Source organism: Schistocerca serialis, chromosome 6 (assembly GCF_023864345.2).
Source record: "Schistocerca serialis cubense isolate TAMUIC-IGC-003099 chromosome 6, iqSchSeri2.2, whole genome shotgun sequence".
NCBI lineage: Eukaryota > Metazoa > Arthropoda > Insecta > Orthoptera > Acrididae > Schistocerca > Schistocerca serialis.
This window is the reverse complement of record NC_064643.1, coordinates 398,106,312-398,130,365: the sequence shown is the minus strand read 5'-3', so window position 1 is coordinate 398,130,365 and position 24,054 is coordinate 398,106,312.

Below are 24,054 nucleotides of genomic sequence, written 5' to 3'. Positions count from 1 at the left end.
ATTTACATTTGCAGTGAAGATGTCTTTGATTTCGTAGTAGCTTTCCAACAAGGCAGTCGCATTACCGCAGGTCTTTCCAAACCCATACTATTTTCTCGGCACATACCTGTATAAATCATATTGTACAATGCTCTAGCACTTTGTGCTCGACGCTATTAGTGTTTCAGATGAAATTTCCGTGCTGACCGCTCAGGTAATCTGTAATCTGTCTTTTGCACTATTTCTAAGCAGAAGGACCTTCCTGCCTTTGTTTTCCGATTTACACCCGTATTCAGTGATGCTGTAATGGCTTTATGATCACTGATTACTTGTTCGTGTCTGTTACTCACAGCAGGCCTAAGAATTTTGTCTTCACGAGACGGTTCTCTGTTTAACTGCTGAAGGGAATATTGAGGTAGAACAATATCACAAGAGTCTTTGACCCTACTACCCGTCCTAATCACTTGAGGCTCAGAGATCACGTCATCAACACAGATTTTCTGTGAACGTTTGGGCAGGCATTGTTGGTGATATCTTGATTGGGCCCCATGTTCTTCCACCTACGCTCAATGGAGCACGTTATCATGATTTCATACGGGATACTCTATCTGTGCTGCTAGAACATGTGTCTTTACAAGTACGACACAACATGTGGTTCATGCACGATGGAGCTCCTGCACATTTCAGTAGAATTGTTCGTACGCTTCTCAACAACAGATTCGGTGACCGATGGATTGGCAGAGGCGGACCAATTCCATGGCCTCCACGCTCTCCTGATCCCAACCCTCTTGACTTTCATTTATGGGGGCATTTGAAAGCTCTTGTCTACGCAACCCCGGTACCAAATGTAGAGACTCTTCGTGCTCGTATTATGGACGGCTGTGGTACAATACGCCATTCTTCAGGGCTGCATCAGCGCATCAGGGATTCCATGCGACGGAGGGTGGATGCATGTATCCTCGCTAATGGAGAACATTTTGAACATTTCCTGTAACAAAGTGTTTGAAGTCACGCTGGTACGTTCTGTTGCTGTGTGTTTGCATTCCATGATTAATGTAATTCGAAGAGAAGTAATAAAATGAGCCTAACATGGAAAGTAAGCGTTTCCGGACACATGTCCACATAACATATTTTCTTTCTTTGTGCGTGAGGAATGTTTACTAAAAGTTTGGCCGTACCCTTTTGTAACACCCTGTACATGGGTTGAAATAGTTTTTAAAGAAGTAATTGTATAAATTAAGCCGGCCAGTGTGGCCGTGCGGTTCTGGGCGCTTCAGTCTGGAACCGCGTGACCGCTACGGTCGCAGGTTCGAGTCCTGCATCGGGCATGGATGTGTGTGATGTCCTTAGGTTAGTTAGGATTAAGTAGTTCTAAGTTCTAGGGGACTGATGACCTAAGATGTTAAGTCCCATCGTGCTCAGAGCGATTTGTATAAATTAATGAACTGAAACTGAGGAATATATTTCTGAATTTATACTTCTAGTTCACAGCATTACATGAATTTAGAGCGTCGTTGGAAAAATGGAGATGACAAAACAGGAAACTTTTTAAATATGGTGTTTTAGAAAGACGATATATACACTCCTGGAAATGGAAAAAAGAACACATTGACACCGGTGTATCAGACCCACCATACTTGCTCCGGACACTGCGAGAGGGCTGTACAAGCAATGATCACACGCACGGCACAGCGGACACACCAGGAACCGCGGTGTTGGCCGTCGAATGGCGCTAGCTGCGCAGCATTTGTGCACCGCCGCCGTCAGTGTCAGCCAGTTTGCCGTGGCATACGGAGCTCCATCGCAGTCTTTAACACTGGTAGCATGCCGCGACAGCGTGGACGTGAACCGTATGTGCAGTTGACGGACTTTGAGCGAGGGCGTATAGTGGGCATGCGGGAGGCCGGGTGGACGTACCGCCGAATTGCTCAACACATGGGGCGTGAGGTCTCCACAGTACGTCGATGTAGTCGCCAGTGGTCGGCGGAAAGTGCACGTGCCCGTCGACCTGGGACCGGACCGCAGCGACGCACGGATGCACGCCAAGACCGTAGGATCCTACGCAGTGCCGTAGGGGACCGCACCGCCACTTCCCAGCAAATTAGGGACACTGTTGCTCCTGGGGTATCGGCGAGGACCATTCGCAACCGTCTCCATGAAGCTGGGCTACGGTCCCGCACACCGTTAGGCCGTCTTCCGCTCACGCCCCAACATCGTGCAGCCCTCCTCCAGTGGTGTCGCGACAGGCGTGAATGGAGGGACGAATGGAGACGTGTCGTCTTCAGCGATGAGAGTCGCTTCTGCGTTGGTGCCAATGATGGTCGTATGCGTGTTTGGCGCCGTGCAGGTGAGCGCCACAATGAGGACTGCATACGACCGAGGCACACGGGGCCAACACCCGGCATCATGGTGTGGGGAGCGATCTCCTACACTGGCCGTACACCACTGGTGATCGTCGAGGGGACACTGAATAGTGCACGGTACATCCAAACCGTCATCGAACCCATCGTTCTACCATTCCTACACCGGCAAGGGAACTTGCTGTTCCAACAGGACAATGCACGTCCGCATGTATCCCGTGCCACCCAACGTGCTCCAGCAGGTGTACGTCAACTACCCTGGCCAGCAAGATCTCCGGGTCTGTCCCCCATTGAGCATGTTTGGGACTGGATGAGGCGTCGTCTCACGCGGTCTGCACGTCCAGCACGAACGCTGGTCCAACTGAGGCGCCAGGTGGAAATGGCATGGCAAGCCGTTCCACAGGACTACATCCAGCATCTCTACGATCGTCTCCATGGGAGAATAGCAGCCTGCATTGCTGCGAAAGGTGGATATACACTGTACTAGTGCCGACATTGTGCATGCTCTGTTGCCTGTGTCTATGTGCCTGTGGTTCTGTCAGTGTGATCATTTGATGTATCTGACCCCAGGAATGTGTCAATAAAGTTTCCCCTTCCTGGGACAATGAATTCACGGTGTTCTTATTTCAATTTCCAGGAGTGTATAAAGTGGTATTGTTTCCAATGTATATGTGTGTTTGTTTGTGCGTGAGGGAGTGAGTGAGTGAGTGTGTGTGTGTGTGTGTGTGTGTGTGTGTGTGTGTGTGTGCTTGTGCTTGTGTGTGTATGAAAAGAATACCACAGTATGCTAAGGAAGAAACGTACATTTACATCTGCATCCTTATCATGCAAACCACAGTGAATTGCATGCAGAGTTTGTGTCTCATTGTACCAGTTATTAGAGTTTCTTCCAGTTCCAGTCACATATAGAGCGCGGGGAGGATGATTGTCTGAATGCCTGTGTGCGTGCTGTCATTATTCAAATCTTGTCCTCACGATCGCTGTGTGAGCGATAGTTACGTGGTTGTAGTACGTTCCTAGAGTCGCCATTTAAAGCCGGTTCTTGAAACTTTGTTAGTAGACTTTTCGGGATAGTTTACGTCTATCTTATTAAGTCTGCCAGTTGAATTTCTGCAGCATCACTGTAACTCTCCTTTACGGGTCAAACAAACCTGCGACCATTCGTGCTGCCCTTCTCCGTATACGTTCACTATTCCCTGTCAGACCATCTGATACAGGTTCCACACGCATCAGAAATATTCTAGAATGGGTCGCACTAGTGATTTGTCAGCAATCTCCTTTGTAGACTGATAGGAATTTCCAAGTATTTTACCAATAAACCGAAGTTTACCATCTGCTTTACCCGCAACTGAACCTACGTGATTAGTCCATTTTACGAAGTATTACAGCCTGGTATTGTACGAGATAGACGATTCCAACTGTGGTTCATTGCTATTATAATCGTAGGAAAATAATTTTTTCGTTTTGTGGAGTGCACATCTTTACTTTTCTGAACATTTACAGCAAGTTACTAATCTTTTCACTACTTTGAAATCTTATCCCGATCTGACTGAATATTTATGAATCTTCTTTCTGACGGTACTTCATTACAGATAACAGTATCATCAGGAAACAGTCTGAGGTTACTACTAATATAGTCAGCAGGGTAATTAATTCACAGCATGAACAGTAAGGGTCCCAACACACTTCCCTGGGGCACATCTCATCCGAAATTACTTCTAATTCTGACGATGACTCTCCAGCGAAGATAATATGCTGTGTCCCCCAACACACACACACAAAAAAAAAAAAAAATCTTCAAACTAGTTACAGGTTTCGCTTAGTACCTAATAAGATCGAATTTTTGACAGTTAGTTTACGTATGGTACTGAGTCAAATGATTTTCAGAAATAGAGAAATACTGCAACTACCTGACTATCTTGATCCTGAGCATTCAGTATGTCATGAAAGAATGACCGATGTTTCCGGAGTCCATGCTGTTTGGCGTGGAGGAGGCCATTCTGTTCAAGATACATCATTATGTCTGAACTCAGAATAAGCTCTACGGTTTTGCAACTAATCGATTTTTAGTGCATTTGACGGTAGTTTTGTGGATATCTTCTACTACCCTTCTTGCAGACCGGTGTTACGTGTGTTTTGATCCAACTTTTGAGCACTGCCTTTTTGTTCGAGAGTTCTACGATAGATTATAGTTAGAAGAGGGGTTACCTCAGCTAAAAATTCACTGTAGAATGTGATAGGAATTCCATCGGGTGCTAGAGTTCGGTTCAGTTCTAACGATTTCAGATGTTTTTCGACACCATTAACTCTAATACTGATTCCACTCACGTATTCAGTGGTACGAGGATTACATTGGGACACTTCTCCTGGGTTTTTCTTTGTGAAGCAACATTTGAAAACTGTGTTAAGAGTTTCAACTTTTGCTTTGTTACCCTCAGTTTCAATTCCTGTCACATTCGCTAGGGACTGAACAACTAACTTTTATGTCAAAAACTGCCTTTACATATTATCAGAATTTTTGGATTTTGTAAAAGATGTTTTGACAGCCTTCTGCTACGGTAGTCACTGAGGGCTTCACGTATTGTCCTCTTAACAACCAAACTCGTTTAACTCAGCTTCTCTGTATCTGTTGTGCTACGTTTTCTTTTACAACTACTTTGCAGTAGTCTTTGTCCCCTTAGAAGTTTCTTTATAGTGACTGTATACCATTGAGGGTCCCTCCCACTATGAACTGTTCTACTGGGTACATACCTATCCAGTGCATGGTCAGCTATTCTTTCAAATATGATACATAGTTTTTCTGCATGCTCCTGCCCTGTGCTGAAGTTCCAAGTTCCCATTGAGATATGTCGCTAATGTTGTTTTTTATCTAGTTTACTGAACATATATATATCTTTCTGATCGTTTTAGTTGGTTTTTCCACTTTGGTAATCATTGTTGCCACATCCGCATAAATTATCAATGGTACCATTTTCGATGTGAACTTCCTCAAAGTAGTCAGGCTAATTGTTGCCGTTAGCTCCAATATATTTCCGTGATGAGTGGGGCTCCAAACTATCTGTTCTAGGCAGTTTTCAGAAAAGTCATTTAGTTATGCTCCACAGGTTGTCTTATCACGCCCACCACTAACAAAACTATAGTTTTTCCAGTCGATTGTTGGATGACTAATGTGTCCATCGATGATTACAGTGTGCCTGGGGACCTTCGGAAAAAGCGAACTCAGGTCTCCTCTTAAGTTTTCGGTTACATCAAGATATGTGTCTGGTAGGCGGGGGACCCAATCACCATTTAATGAGTCTGGCCCAAACAATCTCACATACAGCTTCCATGTCTATCTCGGTGAATTTGAGTTTCTTGTCTACTGCGACAAATACACCACATCCATTTCCCATTAGCCTATCTTTGTGATATACTCTGAAATAATCCCCAAAGATGTCACTGCTGTCAGTTTCAGGTTTCAAACAACTTTCTATACCTAGTATCATGTGAGTTTAACTGCTTCTCATGAGCGCTTCAAACTCTGGCACTTCGTTGCAAATGCTGCGACGCTTTAGGATTTTAATGCTCCCACCTATGGGAAGCATTTCTTTCGATCTTACACTGATATTTCTTTGTTCCCTACAGCTGTCTTTATCTGAACTGGATGGAAAGTCGCCTGATCCAAAAGAACCCCTGCGTGGACCCCGCACACAGTAAGCTACCTCTGAATTGCAGTGCACACCTGACCCATTTCGAGATACCCTACATTTCTCAGTCCTATGACGCAAGTCCAAGAAGTAGCAGTCTAGCTGATCATATAACTCTCCAAGTTTCTGGTTCAGTCCTCCCACTCGACTCAGAAGCAAGGTGCAACGAGCGGTTTTGGGAACAATGCTGTAAATTGTGATCTGAAACATCGGACGCAGGGCTGGTCTTCTCCGTCTTCTGTACCAGTCGCTCGAATGATCTAAGTATGATCTCGGATCCCAACGACAGGCATTATTTATTCCAACGTGCGCCGCAATCTGCAGCTGCCTGTATCCTGTTCCTTCAATGGCTGCCGGAATAGCCTCTTGAGCATGTTGAATGCGGTACCTAGCCATACACACTGCGTTGACTCAGTATCTTTTCCTGTCCCTCGCTGCGGTTCCCGTACTGCAGACAATTATAGATCCCCTACCCTTTTGCGTTTGTCTCCTCTTGACACCGGACGTAACACATTTCCCCACAACCAGTGACGTGAGTCTGACAGACTCAGTCTCAGTTTCAATGGATGGCAGCATCTCGAGCTTGTTGGTTAGGGGGATCGTATAACATCGTGGCCGCTCCATAGTTCCCATTCACACTGTACAGTATGCCTAGATCTACCACTGAAAGGCTACTCGCTGTCAAGACGAGGAGTAATGCCAGATCCCGTACTTTCTGCTTGATGTATCTTTGGTACCGGTACCACAGGGGCATGACCCTCGGGAGCTCTTCCAGTTGTAGCCTCCCCGCATGAAATAAATCAGTAATAATGATCCAAGCGTAACCTCTTTGCAAAATTAAAGAATAACAATGGCCCAAATGTAAACTCCACACAAAAATTAAGGAATGATGATTGATCATTAAACCCACAATAATGTTAATTAAATAATGAAGCATGAACCGAATGTAACATCTGAACAGAAATAATTAAACCTGATAAATTTTATAAGGGCAGCAGCACTGACCTTCGGCCCTGTGAAATAATTAAACCCTATAAATTCTTACCTCAGTAAAACTGCATCTATATCTGCTCTTATTTTTTGGCACAGCTTCGTGCAATGCTGGCGTATATTTAATTCTGATTCTTGGAGGTAATGCATAGGAAAAATTCATTAAATTGAAATGATTACTTTTCTTTAAAAGATTTACTTTATAAAAAATTATTATTGGGGCATTTCTTGAACAAATTAATTACAATTACCATACATTATTAGCTGAGCGCAATGCTGCTTCATTACCTTCTACAATAATACACATCGTCCACCACAATCCTTACCAGATTCGGAAGAACAGCACGCCGTCGACGCATGCCGACTCCCGCAGACTAGCACCGACTACTACACCAGACTGCTACTACTCTCCAACTGACTACTCTCTCTGCCCACTCGCCACACACAACTGCCGACTGACTACTACTGCAGACAGAGTGCAACTCGCAACTGAACACTCGCGCGGTCAAGCGCAGACTAGCAACGATAAATAACTCTCTGGTCAGAGATTCTGTCATGCCCCGCCATCGCTGGTAATGAATACATACGTGTTTCACAATACACCGATTTGCCGCAGCTGCCAAACGTTTGACAGTATACAGGGCGATTTCCAGCTGCTTACGAACGCTTACCAACTTTTCAGTGTTCGAGAACAGTATTCACCCTAAGACTGATTTTTGGCTGGTGTAATGTATTATCGGTTAGCGAATGAATAACATCAAAAAAACCCTGATGATTATCTTTTCTACCCGCTGAGCTAAAAAAATTACTAATTCCCTATAAGAATTGAAGCAAATGCGCAAAACGAAATTTCTATTGAAGCAACAGAAAAACCTGTTATAAAACAACTAATTTCCAAATTGTTTTGAAGTTGATTATAGTTATTAGCAAACTAGAAAATAGAGTTAATTTCCGACAAATGAAGATAAATATATACTTCTCTTTAAATCGAAAACAATATGTTAGTTAGAACATCTGCTACAGTTACTAAATCCCATTCCCAAATGTCAGTTTACTACAAATTAGATTATGCACAAGACAACGGCAACTTCCAAAAGTTCTCGAAATTGCTCGTTTAGTTACATTCATATACAGTGGGATTTGGTGTGATCTATTCTTTGGCAATAGCTGTGAATTACAAACGCTGATTTGTTACGAAGTAAGTTATGAAAAAACACACGTACCGGTAACTTACGACAATATAATTTTGTAAGCTTCGGAAAACTCTCAAAAATAACCTATTTCCCATGTGAGTACACAATAAAATTAGAGAACGCTGATTTGAATGAGGAGAGGCCTACTGTTCTCAAAATTTCAATATAGCACAAATAAGTTCAAGCCACCAATGGACGATAACAGTGGGAGTCTATCCCGGCACTCGCGAATGTTAGAAATTTCAAAAAATGTCATAAAGGGGTATTAATACAATCAATGAAAGATCATGCAGAAACGTCAAGAACCGTGAAATATGTGGATCTAGAATAACAAATTGGTTTCGCATAAAAGGAAATATCAAATAGGCTATCACGTGTAAATAAACGTGTGAATTACACTATTTTTGTGCCAACTTCTGCGCTGACGTACAGAAGAAGAACACTGCAGCGCGAGTTTATCTCAGTCAGAAACGAGAAAAACGTGCAACACAAACAAAGCAAGTCTTCTGCCTGCTGCACCTAATCAGGAAAAAAGTCAAGCTAACTGGATTTGCGCTTACCGCCGGAAGTAAGAGTTCCGTGAAACAACTTTTGTGACATACATTGAAGAGCCAAAACGATTGGTACATCAGCCTAATATCTTGTAGAGCCCCAAGAGTACGCAGAAGTGCCCGCAGCATGACGTGGCATGGATTCAACTAATGTCTGAAGTAGCGCTAGAGGGAAAAGACACCATGAATACTGCAGGGCAGTCCATAAATCCGTATGAGTACGAGAAGGTGGAGATCTCTTCCGAACAGAACGTTACAAGGCATCCCAGATATGATCAATAATGTTCATGCCGGGAGAGTTTGGTGGCCAGCGGAAGTGTTTAAACTCAGAAAGGTGTTCCTGGAGCCACTCTGTAGAAAATCTGGACGTGTGGGGTGTCGCATTGTCCTGCTAGAATTGCCCAAATGCGTCGGAATGCTAAGTGGTCATGAATGGATGCAGGTGATCAGACAGGGTGCTTACGTACTTGTCACTTGTTAGAATCGTATCTAGACTTATCACGGGTCCCATGTCACTCCAACTGAACACCATATCATTACAGGGCCACTACAGGCTTCTTCAAGCTGTAGAGGCAGACATGCACGGTCCATGGAATCATGTGGTTGTCTCCATACCCGTAGACATCCATCCGCTCGATACAACTTAAAACGAGACTCGTCCAACCAGGCAACATGTTTCCAGTCTGCAACAGTCCAATGTCGGTGTTGACGCGTCCAGGCGAGGCTTAAACTTTTGTGTTGTGCAGTCATCAAGGATCACGAGTGGGCCTTCGGCTCCGAAATCCCACATCGATGATGTTTCGTTGAATGGTTCGCACGCTGACACTTGTTGATGGTCCAGCATTGAAATCTGCAGCAATTTGTAGCAGGGTTGCACTTCTGTCACGTTGAACGATTCTATTTAGTCGTCGTCAGTCTCGTTCTTGCAGGGTCTTTTCCCGGCCGCAGCTCATGTCAGGGATTTAATGTTTTACAGGATTCCTGATATTCACAGTACACTCGTGAAATGCTCGTACGGCATAAACCCCACTTCATCCACTTCCGCCACACACCGTTGGGTGGCTTGCGGAGTATCAATGTAGATGTAGATCGCTACCTCGGAGATGCTGTGTCTCATCGCTCGTACGCTGACCATAACATCACGTTCAAACTCACTTCAATCTTGATATCCAGGCACTGTAGCAGCAGTAACCGATCTAACAGCTGCGCCTGACACTTTGTGTTTCATATAGGCGTTGCTGACCGCAGCGCCGTATTCTTCCTGTTTACACATGTCTGTATTTGAATATGCATGCCTATACCGGTTTCTTCAATTCTGACGCTTCAGTGTACAACAATGAAAGCACATCAAAAATTAAGTTAAGACCAATTTGCCGAGAGTGGCCCACTGTCTGCAGACTGAAAATGTTTCGGGTTTTCACCAACCGTAGTTCTGCTGCGGTAGGTATAACAGGTTCATCACAGTGAGAGAATGAAATGATACGGCTATGGAAAACGTAATCCAAAATTGAAGGACGCGGGACCGTGCGATTCTTGTGGCAAAAATACCTAAAAGGCACAGAGGTCCTCCACTAAGTCCTGATGGAACACTATGTGATCAAAAATATCCGGACACCCCGAAAACATACGTTTTTCATATTAGGTGCATTGTGCTGCCACTTGCTGTCAGGTACTCCATATCAGCGAACTCAGTTGTCATTAGACATCGTGAGAGAGCACAATGGGGCGCTCCACGGAACACACGGACTTCGAACGTGCTCAGGTGATTGAGTGTCACTTGTGTCATACGTCTGTGTCATTTCCACACTCCTAAACATCCCTGCGTCCACTATTTCCGACGTGATAGTGAAGCGGATACGTGAAGGGACATGTGCAGCACAAAAGCGTACGGGCCGACCTGTTCTGTTGACTGACAGAGACCGCCGACAGTGGAAGAGGGTCGTAATGTGTAATAGGCAGACATCTATCCAGACCATCACACAGGAATACTAAACTGCATCAAGATCCACTGGAAGTACTATGGCAGTTAGGCGGGAGATGAGAAAACTTGGATTTCATGATCCAGCGGCCGGCCTCCGTAGCCGAGCGGTTCTAGGCGCTTCAGTCCGGAACCGCGTAGCTGCTACGGTCGCAGGTTCGAATCCTGCCTCGGGCATGGATGTGTGTAGTGCCCTTATGTTAGTTAGGTTTAAGTAGTTCCAAGTCTACGGGACTGATGACCTCAGTTGTTAAGTCCCATAGTGCTTAGAGCCATTTGAATCATTTTTGATCGAGCTGCTGCTCATAAGCCACACATCACGCCGGTAAATGCTATACGACGCCTCTACATCTACATGGATACTCTGCAAATCACATTCAAGTGCCGGGCAGAGGATTCATCGAGTCACTTTGACAATTGTCTATTATTCCAATCTCTCATAGCTCGCGTAAAGAATGAACACCTATATCTTTCCGTACGAGCTCTGATTTCCCTTATTTTATCGTGATGATCGTTCTTCGCTGTGCAGGTCGGTGTCAACAAAATATTTTCTCATTCGGAGGAGAAAGTTGGTGATCGGAATTTCATGAGAATATTCCGTCGCAACGAAAAACGCCTTTCTTTTAGTGATTCCTTGACCAAATCCTGTATCATTTCTGTGACACTATCTCCCATATTTCGCGTTAATACAAAACGTGCTGCCTTTCTTTGAACTTTTTCGATGTACTCCGTAAGATGTATCTGGTAAGGATCCCACACCTCGCGGCGGTATTCTAAAAGAGGACGGACAGGTGTAGTGTAGGCAGTCTCCTTAGTAGATCTGTTACATTTTCTGAGTGTCCTGCCAATAAAACGCAGACTTTTGTTAACCTTTACCACAACTTTTTCTATGTTAAATGATAATTAATTGAAACCCTCAGCTGCCCACAGGTGTTGTTGATATACCTCGATGGGGACAGCTGAAAATGTGTGCCCCGACGAGAACTCGAAACCGGGAGCTCCTGCTTGCATGGCAAACGCTCCATCCATCTTTTTTTTTTTTTTTTTTTTTTTTTTTTTTTTTTTTTTTTTTTTTTTAAGGAGGGCGGGGAGGGCGGGGAGGGCAGAGCAATCAGGGGTCGTAACCCGAGGCCTGGTCACAGTGTCCCCATCGCCCGTCAAGGAATCAAGGAATCAAGGAATCAGGGATGGTAAGGGGAAATCTTTTGTGGGAATTTTTATTTATTTATTTATTTTTATTTACTGTTTTTAATATATTCTTAATTTGGTTTTACTTTATACCACAACAAAAATAAATGTACCTAGCACAGCATCGTGCTCTGAGTAAAGAAAACAATATCTCGGCACGTTCCTACGCCGAGGTAATGTATATGGAGAAAACGAAAAGAAAAAGAAGTGCTGCGTACATGATGCAGAAAGGTGTGTCCCTACTCTCCTTATGCTTCATCATCCAGGTACGTCTTCACGTATGTCATATGTTATTCCACCGAGAATCGAACGTAGTCTTGTCAGCTCACACAATGGGTGTCTTCTCCTACCTGTTGATGATCTAGCTGCGTGGAGGGTCGCGTAGTGCACTCCCTAAGTAATTAGAAAAATACTGTCTGTATTTTGGGTTCCGTACGATCTTGCAATGACGTTCTTGTGGGTAGTTCCAAAAGTCGAATACATCTTTAGGTCCATCGCGAAATAAGTTGTGTACCGCATGCGCTCGGATCCACGTAACAGCGTTGGTCTTGGTGCTCGGGAAATACTGTTGATCCGGAAATAGTAGAAACCGAAGTGTAACGTGTTCCGGAGTCACTCGTAGAAAATACGACGGAATTTGTCGCACCAAGCACCATACGTCTTCTGCCGCACCACATGTGAGACGGTGTTCGTCCGTGTCTGGCATCCCGCAGTCTACACATAGAGGCGATTCCGCCATGTTTATCTTGTGGAGGCGTGATCCGGTGATCTGTTTACCACTGACTGAGATATACCACGTGGATCGGACGTCTGTGTCCAGTGTAACCGCGTGAATCGTCTTCCACACCACCTTCCAATTAACCTGAGGGCTTTCGGTCTCCACGATGTTTGGTGGGCGCCTCATCTGTAGGACATGATATATATCCCGCGCCGACGCCTGTTTCGTCGGTGGTACTGCGATACGGACATAGCTGTGTTCAATGTAAAAGTTCCTGAAGTAGTAGACGGGTGGGGGTATGTCTTGCGCCGTCAGTGGGGGCATAAGGAAGGGCGGAGCTAAGGACAGCAAACCTGTCAAACTTTCCGGGTGGTGGCGCCACAGCTTGATGTGTGAGCTGACATACAGGGACACAGCTCTGTCGTGCACATGGACTAGACCAAGACCTCCACTTTCTGGGGGAAGGGTCAGCGACTCATAACCGACTTTGAAGAGCATGCCTGTACTGACGTAGGCTCCGAATGCCGCTAATAGACGTCGAGGCATCAGTAACGGTATTGGAAGAACACGCGCTATATGTGGAAGGCGCCATGCGAGGTAAACATTGGCAAATTGGGTCCTTTGTAGAGCGTCGAGAGTCCGCAGACGAAGGTCGAAGATCTGGCCCCGAATTTGTTGTAATAAGCGGCGGTAGTTAAGAGCCGCAGTGCGCCGTATGTCGTCGTGAAACTCTATTCCGAAATATTTGATAGTGCCACGAAGCTGTAGGGGCTCGACACACGCTGGGGTCAACCCGTCTCCTATGGCCATGGCGACCGATTTGGCGACGTTGAGACAGCTGCCGGAAGCCACACCGTACGTGGTAATCCATTCTAGTGCTCTGATGACATCGTCGCGCTTGCGGAACACGAGAACCAGGTCGTCTGCATATGCTGTACAGCGAAATGTGACGTCACGTAAGGTAAGACCGGTGAGGCGTTGACGGACGCCATAGAGGAGCAGTTCCAGTGTCAGAGCATATAGTAACGTCGACAAGGGGCAGCCTTGACGCACGGAGTGGAAAATCGGGAATGACTGTGAGAAACGCCCGTTAACGAGCACTTTGGAAGTCGCCCCTCGGAGGAGGCGCATCACGACGTCTGTGAATTGCTGTGGGTACTGCATGTGCTGGAGAACGGACGTTAGGTACGCGTGATCCACTCGATCAAAAGCTTGGATAAAATCTAGTGATGCCAGCGCTCCCGGGATGCATCGTGCCCTGGCGAGGGCTATTCAGTCACGGTATCGACACAGTGCTGTGTGGATGTTGTTGATACCCCCTAGGGAAGTCAGATCTGGTGAGATGACGTAAGGCAGGGTCGGTCGTAGACGGTTTGCTAACAGTCTGGTGAATATCTTCATGTCGCAGTTGACGAGTGTTAGCGGGCGGTAATCTTGTATTCGAGCCCCACCTTTAGGTTTGTGAACCGGTATAATTATTCCTTCTACGAAGGTCGCAGGGAGCGTCACCGCGGGGGACATACGCTCCCGACAGATGCCTGTCAACTTGGGACCCATTAAATACTGGAAAGTTCTATAAAACTCCACATAGAGCCCGTCGGGGCCAGACTTATTCGCCGCTCCTTTACCTATGGCGTCGATAACTTCGTCTTCCGTAATGTCGTTCAATAATTCAGTTTGTAAATTCTGTGGGACAATGCCGTAAAGCAGTTGTGAGACTGCTGTCACCGTCGTCGGGTCGGAACATTGAGCAGAATAAAGTCGTGCGCAATGGTCGAAGAAGGCTGCAGCAATATCGCGTTGTGTGGTGTGATGACGGCCGTCCTCAGTGGTGATGGCATGTATCAGCGCCCGTCTTCGCAGTGTACGTTCTCCGATGACGTGGTACATGGTGGGTCGTTCCGTTGCGAGTCTGTCTTGTGTTCGCGCTCGGACGATCGTCCCTTCGAGGTGTCGGCGCATATGGGCTACGATCTGTGCCTTCGCACGCTGAACTGTCAACTGTCGTTCCAGTGTGGGTGGCAAGGAGGCACATTCGCAAAGGACGGTGAAATAAAAATCGAAGGTCTGCCACCTCCAAGCAGCAGTCTCACGACCATACGTAATAAAGGTTCTCCGTAGGCCGGCTTGGCGCAGTTTAACCACCAACTAATCGACGTAGGATACGTCGGGAGGCGACGCACAAACTCCACGCGTCTTCGATGGAGAGTTGACAATCCGGAGGAGCGAGATGAGTAAGGTTTAATTTCCAGGGATGTCGGCTGCGCCACACCCGTTGGCGACGAAGGGTGACGGCACATGTATAGGCCTCGTGATCAGAAAAGGCTACTGGCCACACCTTAGCGTCACTCACCGTTGCCGCGAGAGAAAGGGAGACGTAAATCCTATCGATGCGACTAGAGTGACTCGTGAAATGAGTGTATCCCGGTTTATTTCCTCGGACATGTTCCCATGTATCTACCAGCTGGAGATCGCCGATGAGTGTCCCAAGTTCGGGGCACGGTGAATGGCGTGGCAGCTGATCTTTAGGTGCTTGGGTGCAATTTAAATCGCCCCCTAATATCAAGTCATCGTGCCTGCCCTGAAAAAGCGGTACTATTCCTTCTGCGAAGAAGAGCGATCGATCACGACGGCGATTCGTTCCGGAAGGGGCGTACACATTGATAAACAGGACGCCTTGCACCATTACGGCCATTCCTCTAGCGTCGGGGAGATGTCGGACTTCGTCCGCCTCGAGGCCCTCTCTGAGGAGGACTGTGACTCCACTGTTAGTTGGCGAGGCGTGCGACACATGAGCCGTATAACCATAAATACCCGGGAAATCAGCGACGAAGACTTCTTGGAGGAAGACAATGTCAACGTCTGCTACAGTGAGCATGTCTTGGAGCAGCGACAACTTCGTACGTGTCCGAATGGTGTTAATGTTGATGGTCGTTAAGCGATGGGTCTGTAGATTGTCTCCTGCGGTGGGGGCCGCCGTCAGTGTCGCCGTAAAAGGTGGGGACTGTAATCTGCTGGCCGCGTCCGCACCGTCATCTGTTCTACTCGGGAGGGGCCGAGGTGTGGGAGGAGAGACCCCTCTCGTCATCCACCACAGCGGGCGTAGAATTGTCTTCAATGTCATCCGCCCAAGGTCCGTAAGTTAACGGTGGCTGCGGTAGAACACTTGTGGGCTGAGTGACTAAGGGTGAATCCGCAGTTGTTTCTGGTTGTGACCTTTATTTGCAGACGTGGGTTTCTGTGTCCGAAAAAGTTTGTGGTTCCCGCATCGCATCCCCCTCATGGAGAAAGGCAGAGGTCGGTACAACCCTAGCATCGAGTTCCATTCCCTCGTCCGAATCTTCATGTGGAGTCGATGGGCGGCGTTCTTCAATCTCTGCGGACACCGTAATGTTGTTGGTCAATCGAGGACTGGCGACTGGTGTGCATTCTAACGTTTCCTGTCTTCCAAGTGGTTTGTCGTCTGTCATAACGGTCGATCGTGTCATCTCTGCATAATTGAGGGGGAGGGCCCTGAGCGTAGGAGCTCGACAGCCACCTATCACTAAGTAGGATGGCACATGTTTCTTTAATTCAATTTTCACTTGTCGGACGCCGTTGAGGACGTGGTACGTCTCGAAGGTGTTCCATTTTTCGGCCACATGGCTAATTACATTCCCATAAGGGCGGAAAGCTGAGGTAACTACGTCTGGTGGCACTTCGAAAGGGAGTTCGAAGACTCTTAGTGTGCGTAATCCTAGTCCAGCATGGTCAACAGTAACCTCTCCGATGTGACCATCGGAGTGTTTGAACTTGAGAGTGTTCGTGCATCTCTTCACAACTGCGTGACATAACTCGTCATCGACCATCTTCACGTAAACGACGCTACTTGTGATGGATAGGTAGATACCGATGATGCCGGCCGGTGTGGCCGAGCGGTTCTAGGCGCTACAGTCTGGAACCGCGCGGCCGCTATGGTCGCAGGTTCGAATCCTGCCTCGGGCATGGATGTGTGTGATGTCCTTAGGTTAGTTAGGTTTAAGTAGTTCTAAGTTCTAGGGGACTGATGACCTTAGAAGTTAAGTCCCATAGTGCTCAGAGCCATTTGAACCATTTTTGATACCGATGATGTGCTGTGTGGGTATTTGAACTTCGTCACGGATGAATCGTTCGACTTCAAAGGCTCGTGGTCATGCGTAGTCGGGCTGGAAGCTGATCTTGATGGTAGCTTTTCTGTACGAATGAGCCATGGTGACTCAATGTTAACGGACGCGAGTATTAGTTACGGCGAGGAAGTAAACAAATTACGCGCGCTCGTGACTCTGCGGACGGGACGTAAACAAGACGTCCTCGCCGCTCACCGGCCGAAAGCAGATTGGCCATCTGAGCTACCGAGGACACAGAAGAATAGCGCGAATGCAGAGACTTATCCCTTGCACGCAGCCCGTGAGACCCACATTTCCAACTGTCCACAATCTACATACGTAATGTACCTAATATTTTTGCCTATCTACTCATTACTCGCGCACACTGTGGTGTCGATTTCCGTAGGAGTCAGGGCAACCTGTGAGCATTCGCACAGACTAAGTTCAATGACAAGGTAGCCTCTAACTATACATGAAGATAGTTACTTCTCTCGAAAGAACAGATACCTTTGCTGACAGTGCAGCTTCTCTAGAATAAATGATAACTAATTGAAACCCTCAGCTGCCGACAGGTGTTATTGTTATACCTCGATGGGGTATTTTTTTTAGTACGAGCCGCTTGTGTGGTACAATGTCAAAAGCCTTTCGGAAATCCAGAAATACGGAATCAATCTGAAATCCCTTGTCAATAGCACTCAACACTTCACTTGAATAAAGAGGTAGTTGTGTTTCACAGGAACAATGTTTCCTCAACCCATGTTGACTGCGTGTCAATAGACCGTTTTCTTCGAGGTAATTCATAATGTTCGAACAAAACGTATGTTCTAAAATCCTACTGCATATCGACGTCAACGATATGAGCCTGTAATTTAGTGGATTACTCCTACTACCTTTCTCGCGTGGTGTAAGGAGCGTAAACATTGGACGATTGAGCCGTGGAAATCGTTGTGTGGAGTGACGAATCACGGTTCACGATGTGGCGATTCAATGGCAGGGTGTGGGTATGGGAATGCCCAGTGGACGCCACCTCCCAGCATGTGCAGTGCCAAAAGTAAATTCTGAGGTGGTGGTGTTATGGTGTGGTCGTGTTTTTCATAGAGGGGCCTTGCACCCATTGTTGTTTTGCGTGCCACTATCAGAGCACAGGCCTACACTGATGTTTTAAGCACCTTCCAGCTTCCCACCGTTGAAAAGAAATTCGGGTATGGCGATTACATTTTTGAACACGATCGAGCATCTGTTCATAATGCACGACCTGAGACAGAGTGGTTACACGATAATAACATTCCTGTAATGGACTGGATGGCATGGAGTCTTGACTTGAATCCTACAGTACACCTTTGGAATGTTTTAGAACGCCGACTTCGTGCCAGGCCTCACCGACCGACATAGATACCTGTCCTCAATGCAGCACTTCGTGAAGAATGGGCTGCCATTCCCTAAGAAACCTTGCAACACCTGACTGAACGTATGCCCGTGTGAGTGGAAGCTGTCATCATGCCTATAGGTGGGTCAACACAATAATGAATTCCAGCATTACCGATGGAGGGCGCCACGAACTTGTAAGTCATTTTCAGCTGGGTGTGGGGTTACTTTTAATCACTTAGTGTACTAGTATATGAACGAAGTGAGATGTTGTGTCCAACCCTGTGAAGTGGTGCCTAAAATTTGACCAACACCGAACAGACGTGGGTGACGCTGACCGGGAGGGAAGGCCATCGACATCGAACGTAGACGAGAAAGTATGGGCAATAGACGAAATGATTCGCAGTTGTCACCGATATTCCGACGGCGAGGGTTTTCACGCAGGTGTTCTAGAGTGGCTCAGTGATCAAGAAGCCGATTTATGTCGTCGAGGAATTGAACAACTCATGGAACGTTGCGAACGTTCGTTGCAGGTACTTGGTGAGTAGCCTGTAAAATAGTGTCATGTACCTCCATCACTTTTAAGTGTAGAGCATCATTCAATAAAACTTACTTGGCCTTCGATCATAATGTCTGTCTTAATTTTTGAAGTCGCCTTGTGTATTAATACCACATAAAAGAGGTCGTCTGTAGCTTTGTAGGTAGTAGAAATGAAAACTCTGGTGTATAATAAAAGAAATCGAAAAGTAAGACCTAAAGTCAAAATTTACAAACGGTTGTCCTGCCATCTAGGTACGACATAACTGCTGTCTCGTGGCATGTGTGTATGCAATACGCACGTTATTCATTGCTTGTCTTCTGAACTACTCGTAACAACACTGTAGCTACTACTTGATGGGGTTCAAATCACAGTCCAGCTACTGTTCCCTGACTTTGGCAGGTTTCTTCAATCACATTAGAGTATCCGTAATGTTCCTTTGGAAATAAGGTGGCCATATTCCTATCAGTAACTAACCTTTCCGAGTATGCTCTAAATGTGCAAAGAATCAAATGCCGAATCAATATTAATCCCTAATCCTTCCTCCTGTATTACGCCATCGGTAATTTAGTTTAACAGCCCGGTATACCTCTAAGGAGTGGTTACCTTGAACCTTAGGAATTTGTCGCAGAATATGTTTACGACCCGATTCGTATGTATTGTTGCGGGCACATGTAGTAAGCGTTGCTTCATGCAATGGAGAATGGCAAAACAGAGGCATGCCGGCGACCGAGGCGTTGCGAAGTAGGCACGCACAGATAGCCTTGCTGACAGCATCAAACTACCAACAGTCAGACACAAGGACGCACACAGACCGAGCGCTGAGAGAAACCCGGAGAGTGCTGAGTAAGGGGAAGGGAGGCCAGCACGCTAAGTTACGCTGCAATATACCACCAAGGTTAAAAAACCTCCTCCTGCTGGATATAAATAGCAGAGCGCAGGAAGCAACAGACGGAAGTCACTAGGAAGCAGTTCGGATCTGAGGACGGATGTGGTCCGTGTCCAAATGTTCAATCTTCGTAGGTGACGATTCCGGAAGTCTGTTCCAGCTTGCTGGAGTCATTTGTTCGCAGCCAGTTGTCAACTTCAGCTCTGGAGGTCAGCCCGAGTTCGGTCGGCACCATGGCTGACTAACTACAGGGAGAACGTCCAGCAGGACCGGCCGCAGCGCCGTCTTGGTCACAGGCGCTGCCGGAAACTGACGCCCTGGCTTCACAGCAACCCGGCCCCATGACGCATGGTCCGTCCATGACGGGACCTCGTGGACATGGCGACTGATGTCTTCCCAGCCGCCGGTGTAGCAGGCGTCGGCAGCTAACCTCATGGCGACGTGGCTCCGTGTGCGTGCCCGTACTGGGGCGCTGAGCAGTGACGAGTTCATCTCAACCACAGGGCATCCTGGCTTCAGCGGAGCACTGGTGGTCTAAGGCTCCCGAGTGCGATTAGCGGCGCGCGTTGCGTGCATTGTTGGAGAATCTACACAGCAGCAGCCAGGTGGAGGGATCTGCAGGGCTGGGCATCGACGACGAGGGATAAATTGTAAAGCAAGTTCAATAAATAATTGCAAAACTCCACACCGTCTCAGTCTTTGCCGCAACCGCTGTTTCTGCTGGTAAAACGTGGTGCAGAAGTCGTAACAAGTGGCGTCAGGCGCACCCACGCCACGACCGTGCGGGCCAACTGAGAAACAGCGAATCGAGTGAGTCCAGCAACTGCCTTCTCTGTATGTTTTCTGTGTAGCTAGACATGTCGAGGGCAGCGTTAAGGGATGTGAGAGTGTCATTTGAAACGCCTAGCAGCCCTTGTAAACTTATCGCAGCTTCGTGGAAATGATAGTCACGTTAACTTAGTACCATCTAAATGTGTAGTGTGTGGATTAACAGGTCACGCCGCTCCTTGCGACAAATTTGTACCAAGCACTTGTACTATGGTCATGTAACGGGGCAATGTGGTAAGTCCAGATGGCTTGCCATTAGATGTGCTAGGAATTAACTTGCTTCAGGGTAATATAATTTTATTTTTGTGAGGTGAGGTATACCACACGGAAAATTCCAGAGACACGTGCAACCGGGACAAGTGACACCGTAGTCGCATTGACAGAGCAAGTTAAGAAACGGACTGAAGAAAATAAATTGCAAAAGCAGCACATGCAGAGGATGGAGCAACAATTGTTGCAAAATATTCAACCAGGTTTGGGAAGCGATAGTGTAGAATGCAAGAGTACTGTCTTTTTCGGTGTGTCAGATCGTTCAGCGGCTAATTTGATACCTTCCTTCTCGGGTAAAAGGTCAGAGGATGGGAATGTTTTCATTGGTGACGTATGTAGTACTACTAGACTGTGTGGCTGGTTGGATGAAATTTGTTTGCAAATGGCGAGGTTATGGTTAGTAGGTGACACAAAGACTTATGTGGCATACCACGAAGGGTTAAAGCATGGTACTACGTTCACAGAGTTGGCTGAGGGATTATTGAAAAGATTTAGGAAACAAAATAGTGCCAGATTTTTTAGAGAAAAATTGGGGAGGATGATGCAAAAAGCGAGTGAAACAGTAGAAGAATTTTCAGACAGAATTAGGAGAACGACTGTGCACACATATGAGTTAGCGCAAGATGCGAGTGCAAATGAAGTTCTATTGAAAGAAGCAGAGAATAGATCTTTAGACGCATTTTTGTGAGGGTCTCGCCGGATTTTTCACACTGGATACGGATGGAAAATCCAAGTGACTTAGCAACAGCATTGCACGTAGCTACACATTTGCAGGAAGTGGATAGCGCCACTACAAGTCGCAATGATAAGAAAATTTTTTCGTGTTCCAAAGAGTATTACCATTGTGGGAAGCAAGGTCATTTTAAGGGATATTGTCGGGAACTGCAGGGTTTCAATTGTCAGAAAATAGGGCATAAGGCACGGCAGTGTAAAGCCAAGAAACGGGTTAATGATACAGCAGGTAAAAAACTGTTAAACGAAAACGGGAGTGTTCGTGCCATCAGGAAGCGTTCTCAGTAAAAAGAGGCACTCAGAGAGTGCACGAAGAGGTGGATTGTAGTTTGATCGTTTGGATAAAAGATAAGTGGTGAAGAGTTTTAGTGGTTACTGGAGCGCATGTATCAGTAGTAAGTGTGGGCTTCGTGGGCAAGAAAGAATTGGAAGATCCGAGATACGGATTGCACGCAGTAGGTGATAAAAAATTAGATGCACTAGGGACAGCAGAGCTCAAGTTTAAGACAGGGAACGTGTGGTTCCGGGAGCAAATGAAGGTGTTGTCAAATGTGGGACAGGGATTTCCAGTGATACTTGGGTTGGACTTTCTGATTAAACATCACGCCAAAATTGACCTTTCGCAATTGCACTGGAACTCGATGGGAACGTGTTCTCAATGGGTACAGCTGTTGCAAATGTTTCGGAGACGTAAGGTGCACCAATAGCTAAGGTGATACCAACTAAACTGCGTATAAGTGCATTAAAGGTGATTTCGTGTGACAAAGTACGAACAGGTACAGGGAAGTTGATCTGGGTACCGGTGGATGTCGATGTGCCACAGCAGGGGTTATTCTTGGTATAGTCACTACCGAGTAATGAGGTTTTAGACGAAAAGCATTGCTTTATTCGTAGGAGTGTATCACGGGTAACGGACATAAATCGGCAGTTTATGGTTCCAGTGAGTTTAGATAACTTCAGGCAGGATGATGTCGATCTGCTGAAGGGACTAGTAATAGCCACAGTAGAGTTAATGGATGAAGAGAACATCGATAGTTCGAGGCTAGACCATGATGTAAAGCAAATCGTCAGCACGCCTGCACTTTGTGACAAGGTAAATCATTTGAGAGGAAATGATCGTTCGGGTATGGAAGCATTATTACTAAAGTATAAAGTATTGTTTGAATCATAGGGTACATTACGTGCTACACGGATAACACAGCATCGTATTCCGACAGGGAATCACGTTCCGGTGTATTGTAAGCCATACAGACTACCGAAACAATTACAAACAGTAGTAGAGCAATTAACAGAGCAACAACTCGAAGATGGGATAATCCAGCACAGTAATAGTCCTTGGTCTAGTAGCGTGGTCCTAGTTTCGAAGAAGACACTGGACAGGTCGAAAAAATTTCGCTTTTGTTGCGATTACAGACATTTGAATGAACGGACAGTGGCAGACGCGTAACTGATTCCGAATATCACAGAAACGTTAGACAACCTAGGACAGTGTAAATTTTTTTCCACTATGGATTTGTGAAGCGGTTATCACCAGATTGAAGTATGTCTGGAGGACAGGCCAAAAACAGCATTTTCGACGCATTGTGGTAACTTCGAGTACAAAAGAATGCCGTTTGGAGTAAAAAACGCTCCAGCAACATTTCAGAGGTTTTGGATGAAGTCCTTCGCGGGTTGAAACCGAAAAAATTCATGGCGTATCTGGATGACATTATAGTTTTTTCAAGAGATATAGAGCAGCATGTGGAATGGTTAGAGGAGGTGTTTAAAAGATTAGAGGCAGCACGGTTAACATTAAGTATGGAAAAAAGCCATTTTGCTCAAGCACAAGTAAATTATCTCGGGCATGTTATCAGTCAGGACGGGATACGCACAGATCCTCATCTCACTTCTCCAATATCAGATTTTCCGATTCTGCAAACGGTTAAAAAACGGCACTCGTATATTGGTCTTGCGAGCTATTATCGAAAATTCGTACAGGGATTCGCAGAAATAGCGAGGCCACTTACCAAGTTGCTAAGAAAAGGTGTTACCTTCCAGTTGACGCCAGAGCGCGAGAAAGCATTTCAAGAGTTGAAATGGATACTGATATCAAATCCAGTTTTGAAGTTTCCAGACTTTTCGAAGGAGTTTATACTACTATGTGACCCGTCAAATCACGCTCTTGGGGTTATACTTGGGCAAGGAATTGATGGCAAAGAACATACAATTGCGTTCGCATCTCCTCAACTTAACAAGGCAGAACAAATTTACTCCAAGACGGAGAAGGAATTGTTAGTGGTAATATACGGGATTTCGTACTTTCCATGTTGTCTATACAGTAGAAGGTTCAAGGTTGTGACGGATCATTCAGTTCTGGAATGGTTATTAGGTCTGAAAGACCCAGTGAGTAGGCTAGTGAGATGGGCGCTGAAACTCAGTGAGTTCGATTATGAGGTGATACACAAGCCAGGTGTGAATCATGCCAATGCTGACGCATTGAGCAGGAAAGTGGCAGTATTACAAGTAACAGGGGTGACTGAAGATGAGTGGAAATGGGCACAAGCCATGGATAGTGATTGCCAATTGTTCAGAAAACAACTGCAGTTCCTAGAACAGGACGAGTTATTTTGCAGGTCGACGAAATGCGGCCCCCCTGCGTCGTCGTACCAGCACTGGTAAGATCTGG